A 10,792-nucleotide genomic window follows, 5' to 3' on the forward strand; every position below is an offset into this window, starting at 1 on the left:
TGAGAGCAGTCCATCTTCCATCAGAAAGGCTGCTATTTCCAAAATTAGACGAGCGTCTGCTCTGAAAGCCCTTTATATAGAAACAGTCCTTTTTGTTCCGCTTCCAGAAATACAAGTCACACCGTCGACCAAGAAGGTAGATGAGTCAGATTACAGAGCAATTTAAGAAAATGTCATCAGTGGCTTCCTGTCATGCAGCCGTTACACAGGTGTTCGAGCAAACCATAATTACTTTTAGTGAGGTTTTCATGTTTTGGGGAAATGAAGAGATAAGCAGAAACATTTCTCCTCCTCTGGAAAGATGAGTTCACATATAAAATGTAATCAGAGGACATCAAAGCTCAAAATGCTACGCATTTAAGCTGTGGTGGATGTGGAGACGCCCTTCGCTAATGTCCATCTGCTTTGTCATAATGACAGGCTCTTGTTTTGTAAACACATGTTGGAACAATAGCGGAGACACTGTATCCTGTGACCTTATCAGCTGAATCCTTCCACTGTAACCAGCTGACAATAGGAAATGTAGGGTTGGTGTTGGTGAAGGGAACAGATGATCACAAACAGTGATGCTGATAAAACTTCATTGGCTCCTGTCTGAGTCCCTCAGGCAACCTGGGCCCAGGATGGTCATGATAAGGTCTGGTGTCATGGTGGGGTGACGCATTTAAAGACAAAAAAATGTAATATCAACAGTTTGACTTCAGGAAATACTGAGACCGTGATGTTTTACTCACAGGCACAGACACTGAGTGCCCTGATGGAGAAGCAAAACATTTCCAGTAACAACCTGACAGGAAAAACAACCAAACTTCTGAGACACAAAACATTTTTCAGTAGTGGGCGGATGATTCATTAGTGGAAAAAAAGCAATTGTTCCCAGCAGTGAAAACTCTGTGATTTTATATCCTGCTGTTTAGGTGGATGTTTTCAAAAACAAGCAAAAAATGTGTGTGTGTCTGTGTGTGTGTGTGTGTGTGTGTGTCTGTGTGTGTGTGTGTGTGTGTGTGTGTGTGTGTGTGTGTGTGTGTGTGTGTGTGTGTGTGAGAGAGAAAGAGAGAGCGAGAAGAGAGAGAGAGAGAGAGAGAGAGAGAGAGAGAGCTCTGGTAGAAAGAAGCTGCATGTAAGGGATTTAAAGTGAAATAGAGTGTGAAATAAAATAAATAAAGCATCACAGCCTCCCCTCCCTCTCACGTGCTCACACACGTAATATGCTCGTCCTGAAGCACACGGTGTTAAGGGGCCTGACTGGTGTCAAAGGTCACATATTGAGTCTGTCCTCGCAGCGACGTTAATCTCTGACACCTTTGAAGAGGGGTCGTACATCATAGAGGGGAGTCCTGCGTGTCAAATGAAGACCTTGTGTAACAAGGACCATCCTTCCTGTGTGTGCGTGTGTGTGTGTGTGTGTGTGTGTGTGTGTGTGTGTGTGTGTGTGTGTGTGTGTGTGTGTGTGTGTGTGTGTGTGTGTGTGTGTGTGGACACCTTTCATCAGCATTGTCTAAAAGCATACAGATTAAAAATTATCAATTGCTTTGGGGGAAAAATAATAAAACAATTATAATATTTAGATGGTTAAAGTTAGTTGGTTTGAATATGTTTACTTTTCAATATGCTTAAATAAGTTTGGTTTTAAAGTTTAAGTCAACAGAAAAGAATCTAGAGAAAACTTCACCAAACTCGGAACCCAGAATCAGGCAGACAGTCATGCCGCATGTCACACAGATCCATGCAAAAGCCTGAGGACACAAAACTAAATGTGCTCTGGACTGCATCATCACAAAGCGCTGTGAGACTCATATGCAGTTGTCCAGGTTTCCTCCACTTCCTGACTTTGGAGCCACAGCTTCAGCGATCGCCTGTCGTTCCACTTCCCTCCCTCCGTTTAGCGTCTTTCCTCACGCTGCCTCCAATCCCATTCTCCTCTGTCCATCTTTCTCCGCTCCTTCACGGTTTCGCTTTTCCCTCCCCCCCCCTCTCTATCTCCCGTCTCAGTGACTTTGTGGATTTTACATCTCTGTTACATAATGGCGCTCGGGGGACGGAGCCACTTCAATCAATGCTTCAAACGTCCGGCCTCCGAGGACTCGCTCCGAACGCTACGTGACGACGTCAGAGGGTGACGCGCGACGGAGGGAGGGAGGGAGGAGAGGGAGCGAAGGCCCCGAATCACCCGCCGCTGCCGGCGGAGCTCAGGCGTGTGGCTGGGAGGAGGAAAGAGAGCACGAACACTGATGAGGGAGATTAGAGGCCACTGGAGAGAGGAAGAAAATGCAGGGAAAGTAAGAACAACAGGCAGATAAAAACACACTCGCTCGGGGACAGGAGCCCAGGGTGATTCGAATGTCTCGCTGAGATAAAAGCCAGACGAATAAATAGAAATAGAATTATTCATAGCGTGGCATCAGAGGGCCAGGACAAAAGTTTACTTTAAAGAGATAGCAAAGTAGCACACACTTTGTTTTATCAAAATAAAGCTCGGCACACTGCTCCCGGCCCCGCTGCCATGTGAGCAGCTCCATGTAGCTGAGGGCTGGTCACGGAGCAGATAAACAGATTAAATTCAATTCCACTACGTAACGCGGCATAACGTGACTTTCTATCTCATGGCCTCGTTTTTCAGGATCTTGTTTTGTGGGATTATTTCAATAAACAGCCTTTGGTAAGACTGAGAGGTTGCTGGTTCCTTCCGTTCTTTGGGCCCGGGCACACGTGATCCCTTCGACTGGGACTCACCTCCTCCCAGCCCAGAGGAAGGTGAAGCCCCCAGGTCCCATAAATCTCCCACTGATGCCCAGTCCAGGCTATTTCTGGCCTAAGTGGCCACTGAGACCTCCATGTAATTGTGTGTTTCTCTTTGTATAGGTCTATATTTATTTGATCCTCCCCCTGTGAAGGTACAGTGTCCTTGTGTTTGTGCGGAGGGCGAGGAGGAGCGATGGGGAGAACAGCACGGAGGCAGCCTCATCCAGCCATTACGGTAATACATTTATTTATTGCGCCGAGGCCGAGAGAGACCTTTTGTGCTTTAGCTTAAATGTCAAGATAATTATAAGATAACAAATCGCTGGTGCAGCCGAGCAGAGCGAGTGCGAGGGACTCACACGTGCACATGTTATGACTGCATGGAATAAAAGACGCCGACTCACAGCACATCTGGATTTCAGGAGCGTCTCCTCCAGTTCTTCGGGGCCCGTGTGTTTCAGACCCAGACCTCCGTGTTCCACCTGCAAACCGGACCTGCAGCCTCGGTTCATAGTCGCTCCGGCATCTTCGAAGACTTCCAGAGCTCTCTGTCGGAGGAAGTTCACGATAGAGGAGCAGTAGCACATCTTGTTGTCAAACTCTAAATGTATTACATGTGTTATTGCTGTTTGTGCATGTAATGTTCTGGACTGAGCTAAATCATTTCTAACCTATAAGCTAGCGATCGTGAGGGTGTAGCTGCTGCATGGGCTCTGATTTGGGGCTGAGGCAATATTTGTCCTGTTCCCCAGGGGGCCGACGAGGCCCCGGGCAGTAAAACAACCCCAAATAAAGAACATGTGTTGAATGCTTTGCACAGGCTTTATTTTCTTGAGTGCTAGGTTACTGTTGGTGTTTTGTGCTGAATGCTGTTTGGTTGCTTGATTATTTTGCCTGTGAGTCCACTTCGATTCGGTCACTGAATGAAAGTACTCGTTAACAGCAGAATATATATTGGAACTCGCGTTAAACTTCCAACACTCACATCCAACACTCACTCACTCACCGCAAAGGTTCCCAGAAACGGATCTTTTGGACGCCTGTACCAGAGGCGGAGCTGCCATTTTCTGCTAATGGAGCAATTTCCCCCAACACAAAGTGGTCAATTAGTGAGTCAGCGTAGCTTAGTCACTGCAGCAAAGACCTCAGGTGGGTGAGAATCAAACGAGAACAAAAATCATCTGATATGGAAAGTTTTGCGTTTCATAACTTACTACGTTTTAGTTGTGGTCCACACTCACCAGTGCAGAGACGGAGAGAGGACTCCACACCGACTGTTCTGCCTCGCCTCCGCCCGTCACGCGTCGGCCTCGGAGGCTGATCCATCAGCGTCGGCGCCGACCTGCAGGGGCCTCGTTCGTCACTCGGGCCCGTTTGTGACCGACGCGTCGGTGCCGCGTGCCCACGACCGAAGCTTCCTGGAATTCATTTCATTTGGATTGAGACTATTAGGATAATGATAATAAACACCGCTAATCCTCCCGCGCGCTCTGAGCCCAGCGCAGAGATGATTCATTGATAATTTCTCATAGGATTTGGAGGCAGCGAGCAACAAAACAGTTTATTTTGAGTTCTGCACAGTGAAAGGTCTGTGTTTTTAAAATGCCTTGGAGCTTCGTTTACTTTGCTGAATATCATTTCTGCTGGTTTAAATCCTGAATCCTCACCTGGATGCTGCAACGTCCACATCACCGTCATTTCTGGCTAGCATATAAACAGCTATGTTATTATTTTCATCACTTGACTCATAGTGTGGCCGTTCGCGTGCGCCTCCATCCTCCTCTCTGGGTTTTAGCCGCACGTTTAATTATCGCTCTCTGAGCCCAGGGAACGGGCTAAACTGTTTGCCTGCTTTCAGTCCCAGTTCATTTAGCCGCTGCCCGCGGGACTGAGGCTCTTTATTATGAATGAGGCGCCTCATTGATGTGCCTCGAAGTCAGAGGCTCATTAGGGCTAAACACTGTGCGCCGCTGCGGCCGCGCGGTGACGGCTCCCACAGCGGAACACCGGCGTTCTGGACTCCTTCGCGTTGGGAGACGATTCTCTGACACGATCAAAGCCCTCGTTCGTGTGTTCAGCAGAGCTTCACCAAAACAAGAACCCGGGTGCCAGATCTGTTGTTTTCCCTCAAAGGCGACATCTGGAAGCAACACACTAGATGCAGTGCAGTGACACCCTGCACTCCAATGCAGACGCCTTTACCTTTACTGTACGTGACTACGTGAGCATCCTCGTTCTCTGCACTCCACGTTTCTTGTCCAAAGGGTCGAAACCCGAACAGGACGCGCTGCTGTTGCTCATTGTTTCCATTTGAATAATTTAGCATAATGACTGCACACAAATGATTTTCTCATGTAATGGAAATGACACAAGACAATTGGAATTAATTCAGTCTGTGAATGATTCCCTCCCTCTTCCCATTCACTGGGCTGAGGCCACTTCACTGTTTCTGACCAGGTTGCCATGCGTCAAGCGGGCGTTGAATATTTAGAAACGCAAATTAGAGCCACCCTCCATTCGTCCCTGTGTTTGCGACACGTGAGTGCGGAGCAGAGGGGAAGCGTGTTCACAGTGATGGGACAACGTACGTGTGCGTAGCAGCTCCCCGGGGGGCCGTTGACGTGTTTATACCGCTCTCCGTTCACCTTCAATTGACTTATAGATCCGCTTTTAATTATGTAACCATTTCAGTTTAAAAATAGGCCTCAGTCGATGCGCGCCGCAATTAGCATGTAGCGCGGCCTGGTCCGGCATCTCTACCACAGGGTTAGGAGCCAACTCAATGGGGTGCGCACATTTACTCTCCCTCTCAGATTAATAGACCTTTTCAAAGTCCAGTTCAACACAGGGTAAAAACACCCGAGTGAAAACGTTAAGCACGGTCCTCATTTGTCACAATTGCTGTTGCAGGCATGAAGATGGCCTCAGATTCAGACTCTTGTCTTAAAACCTTGCAGGCGTTGGCGTCCCACGCACACACACTGCGTTAATGCAGCATTCATGCGGTTGATCCCCGCTCGTCCATGCATTAATCGCTGCTCACCATGTTCAGCACCGTGGGTTAGCGATAGGCCACTTTCTATTTATGTCCAGACCCCCCCCCCTCCTCCATCCTCTCGGTGGAGCTAACCCAAACGTCTGCTCAGCGTCATAGGGCAGCCACGAGGGAGGTCGATGGAGGGAGGGAGGGAGAAGGGACCAGAGGGGAAGGGATGACGAGCAGAGGGGCGTTAGAAAGATCACAGGGGGGAGAGAGAGGCACAGCTCCAAGTGTGAGCTGGCTTCTCATTTTACTCACATCCAACAGTGATGGTCTGTCTTTCCCACTGTCTCCTTCCTCCTTCCTCTGCTCATTGAGCTTTAAAGCCCTCACTCTCCGTCTATTCTCCTCGCCGTCACCCGGGTCGTCTTTCTCTCGCGTGGCCACATCAAGGCCTTCTTACGTTTACGCGGCAGCTCTCCTCGGTCTCATCATAATAACTTCAGATTCAGATACTTACGGTGTATTCTTTATCTGACTCTGACCCTGTTTCTGCTAAGCTTTTCTCAGAGCTGTTATGAAAACCGCAGTGTGACTGGTAACACAACGCCGTGTACTGTGCAGGAAGAGGAGGACACATTGTTGCAGGAAAACAAAAGCCTGACACTGCAGACGGAATGGCACAGATTACAATCAGAGTTGTCCAATGTGGCTTGAACCACATTAGTTTTTATTGTAGCCGTTCAAGAAGAAAGTCGACAAAATTCAATTGATTGGCAGCATTAAGAGCAGCTTCATTGCGGTCCTGCAGGTAAATGTCTCATAAGCTGCAGTGATATCGTTATCTCTGCAGTATTTCATTCACACGCACGTGGTCCAGGTCTGCGCTGGAGCTGTAAAGCGGAGCCTCGGGGCTGAGTGAGAGCCATCGAGATGCTTCACATCAAAGGCCGAGCTGCTCCGCTGGTGGTCGGCTTAAGAGCGGGTGCAGCCGCTTTGACAGGAGCAGCAGGGACAGCGGGCAGACGAGCACATCAGACCGCACCGCGGGAGGAAGAGTCAAAGGCACGAGCGCTGCAGCGGAGGCGAAGGGCACGAAAGCAAAGATATTCAAAAGCCATTAAAAGGAGGCAACCAGAAGCGTTTATCCGTAGCAAATCAATGCAGAGCACAGAGAGCAGCTGCACTGGGCTCATGATTAGCTTCTTATTTTCATGGGGTTTAGTGCAGCAAGATTTCACAGCTCATTCTGAAAATTAATAAACATGCTGAATTTGACTGTTCAAAGCAGTTGGAGCTGATTTGAATTAGGGCACGTCTGAAGCTCCTCCGATGTGAAGCTGAGCAGCCACAGTAGAGAAGGAGGAGGAGGAGGGGGCTGTAGATGTCCATGAAGCTTTATCCATCGGGCTCTTCCAGAAAGAACGCGAATATCGAGACTCTGAGCGCCGAATGCTCTCTTTCAGGTTTCCGTATCCGTATTAGTGGATGTGTGATGTGTGGAAGTGGGGTTGCACGGCAGCAGAGTGGACTGGCTCTCTAATAAAAGGATGAGAGGATTAATGCTGTGATGAATGACTCCGTCTGTTCACATTCTTGTAAGTCCGGGTCATCGGGACTGTTGCATCATAAGCCCAATTTAATCACTTCCAAATACTACGAAATGATTGGAGCAAGACCAGCCTGGGCTCCAGCGGTCCTCTTTCTACGCGCTGCAGCCTGACTCCACTCTTATGTAACCGTCGCTAACGTTGCCCACGTCAGGTGAGCATTTCCCTGAGGAAACACTGGGTGCTGATACAGGGCAGCGACCTCCAGACATCCTGATGTAAATGGTCCCGAATCATAAATGACATCATCATCGTCTTTCATTTTTAATTGCACACATGCTCGCAGTTGTTTCTCACACGTGCGGATATTTTAATCAGCCGCCTCCCGCTGCCGCCTGCCGCTGATCGGGCTAATGCGCCGCTGGCATACGGGGTCGGCAGGGGCCACCGCTGGCCTCTCCTCCTCGGCCGCGGCAGTGGGATGCTCCCGCCGTCAGGCATCTGTGGCCCCGCTCCGCTTTCCCACGCCAGACAATAATTTGTTCATCAGGTAGAAATATTAAAAGGCAAACCTCCACCACGTCAGGAGCGGAGCCGGCGGCAGACGGACGCTGCGAGTCTGCGTTAGCGTCTTCATGCTACGCGGGTGTCTGCGCTGAGGGGGAGTTTATGGCAGAGGGAGATTCTGGGCATTCGTCTTCATTTGCTGGCTGCTGTCGGGTGCGTCACCTGCCCCCCACCCCCGAGGCCCGGACCACCCGTCTGGCACCGAGGACCCGTCCAGGCCCCTCATCTGCTCCTCCGTGCTTCTGTATTCTGCCTTATCTGTACAAACGTCCCTGTCTTTTGTTACCGCCCGGCTCGGTGTCACCGTGACATTTTGACAAATTGCGTACAAATAACACCATCCATCCCTCGCACTCTGAATGATGACATTCGGGCCAGTGATTACTCCTCGTACGGCATCTGTCAGATCCGCACACGGACGCACGCGTGTCCTCGTTCAGAGCACGTTCCCCCGCGACACAGTCCAGCCTTTTGACACCAAAGTAATGACTGGCTGAATACTTCATTATTCCCATATGTTATTTTGTCAGAGCTGGGAAAATGAAATCAACCGTTTTGTGCGAGTGGGACTGGCAGTGATAAAAAAGAAGCGCAATATTTGGATGAAAGTGCTCCTGAAGTCCGTGTGTCCAGACTGGAGGCGGGGACCGGACTCGCTGGGAGGGAGCCGGTGAAACAGATGAGCTCCAGGTGTGGCGTCAGCGTGCGTGCGTGTGCAGGTGAAGCGTTTGTGGCTCTGGAAATGATGGAAAGCCACATCCGATTACGGTCGGGAGTGAAGGGTCGGGGGGAAGCGGATGAGACGGGAGCGCTTGTGTGTTTCAGGTGCCACCTTGAATTAGGCAGCGGAGCAACACCAGGAAGGAGTAAAAAGCATTTGACTCAGGAGATGTATTTACGGCCATAAAAAAAGGCAGCTGTGTAAAACAGCGCCGCTTTTCTTCAGAAATGAATAAAAGGAAAATAATAATAATAAGAAGTGGTCTCAGGCTGAAACCGCCAGTGAGACGGAAAAGTGGGACTGCAAGAAAGAAGAATGTTTCTTTTTTCAGCCGCGTATGAATGTGCGTCACTCGCCAGCGGGTGACATTTTTTCTGTATTCAGCTTGTTGAATTATTACACAGTCTGTGACACGGGGACAAAGTCTAGGAGCATTGTTTCCACTGTTTGACCTGGAAGTGGCTGGAAGTGGTTTATCCTAGAATATTGCTCTTGTAGGCGAAGGACGCGACCTTTGCGTTGATAAATGTCGCTTTTATCCTGGTCTGATCCCTAAATGTATCCTGTGTGTGTGTGTGTGTGTGTGTGTGTGTGTGTGTGTGTGTGTGTGTGTGTGTGTGTGTGTGTGTGTGTGTGTGTGTGTGTGTGTGTGTGTGTGTGTGTGTGTGTGTGTGTTCAGTGGTCATATTAGAGAACAAGAGCGAGGCGTCTCTCTGGTGATAGTGGAGCTGCTTCACTCGCGACTATTTGATGACCTTCCTTCTGTTTCCCCTCTTTAATATTCATGCTACAAAGAGCATTTGCATTGGTACCATGAAATATGGATGCTGTGTGAAAGGAAGAGACGGCCGACCATTCAGTGCCACGGGAGAATAGATGGGGGGGGTGGATTTTGCATGACGGGTGTTTTGAAAAGTGAGTTAAAAGGGGGAATAGTTCCCGCTCCTTTTATCAGACAGTTCTGCTACTTTCTCATCTGCCATCTGAATTCAAATCACTGCTTGGGACTTAGAGGGAAGTGTCAGAGGAATGTGAAGAGCAGCTAAGCTGAAAAAGAGATATGGTGTGTGTGTGTGTGTGTGTGTGTGTGTGTGTGTGTGTGTGTGTGTGTGTGTGTGTGTGTGTGTGTGTGTGTGTGTGTGTGTGTGTGTGTGTGTGTGTGTGTGTGTGTGTGTTTGTTTGTTTGTCTCTGTGTGTGAAATGGGAGAAAGGAGAGAAAGTGTCCCGATGAGACAAGGGGAGATTGGTTTCACCTGCGCCTCAGTGTTTAGATAAACTCCAGCAACAGGAAGAGGCTCAGCACAACTTAAACAGGACACGGGTTCCAGTCAACGCTTCAAAGGGAACTTAGGGGGTCGAGCCCAAGATCTTTAAATGGCCGTGCACAGATGAGAAAAAAATGAAGCATTGCACTGGTTTTCACTGTTTGGAGGAAGCTGGAATAAATGTTGAGTCTGTGTGTCGGCAGAGATCCACCATGTAGCATTTAACATTACATTCACTATGATGAATGTAATGTGATAGAGCGTCTCTTCCTGTCAGCTCACCTGCTGCAGCTAAAACGAAACTAAAAGGCACCACCTGAATGCTGTGGCACCGTACAAACGACGCTCCCATTTATCAAGCTCGAGCAGCTGAATGAGAAAATGAATTTCCCGTTCATGTGTTACGTACTTGGTTTCTAACTGTTTGGTGACTAATGATTCACCCACGGTGACTCACGAACCACCGGCCTCTTGTCACGTCCGCTGTTTGTGCTCGTCTGCAGCACCTGTGGCTCGGAAAAGGCCGAGAGCGCGAGCGGAAGCGAGTTGTCACACGGGCAGAGGCACTAAGGTTTCTGCTCTGCGCGTTTACATGTACACGGGAGCATTATGTAAGTCTGAGACATGTCATTTCCACAGATTAGGGGCTTCCTGTCTGGAGAGCAGCGCACGCCGCTCCTGTTTACGTAAATGCTCGCCACTAAATCAATCACCTAAATAAAATAGTTTGGGAGCTATTAGATTTTCATTGTATAACAGACCTGGTCTCTGTCAGAAGCTGCAGCTCAGAATGCTTTTCTCATGTCAATATATTACATGAAAAGCCCCTTTCTGAGCCTTTGACTTCTTTATGCCTTCTCTGGTTTCCAGCCTCACCTCCACCTTCTCCCGTCTCAGAGCAGGTTCGGGCAGTTTCCTTGTTTACCTTTTTCCCCCGGCCTGGCCCCGCCCCTGCGCTCCTCCACTT

The 10,792-nt window shown here is 49.1% G+C and overlaps 1 long non-coding RNA gene across 2 annotated transcripts; it reads right to left on the bottom strand.

Annotated features, from left to right (window-relative positions):
- Positions 1-1,975: 1,975 nt before the first annotated feature.
- On the bottom strand, positions 1,976-9,620 carry LOC114854626 (uncharacterized). 2 transcript variants are annotated; one of them, XR_008694342.1, is made up of 4 exons: positions 3,984-9,620; positions 3,749-3,812; positions 3,147-3,290; positions 1,976-2,251 (listed from the first exon to the last, which is right to left on the bottom strand). It is a non-coding gene; the product is annotated as an uncharacterized LOC114854626 (long non-coding RNA). The 2 variants fall into 2 exon arrangements; XR_003785802.3 differs by lacking the exon at positions 3,984-9,620 and having other exon boundaries at positions 3,749-3,971.
- Positions 9,621-10,792: the final 1,172 nt, after the last annotated feature.

Source organism: Betta splendens, chromosome 4 (genome assembly GCF_900634795.4).
Source record: "Betta splendens chromosome 4, fBetSpl5.4, whole genome shotgun sequence".
NCBI classification, from domain to species: domain Eukaryota; kingdom Metazoa; phylum Chordata; class Actinopteri; order Anabantiformes; family Osphronemidae; genus Betta; species Betta splendens.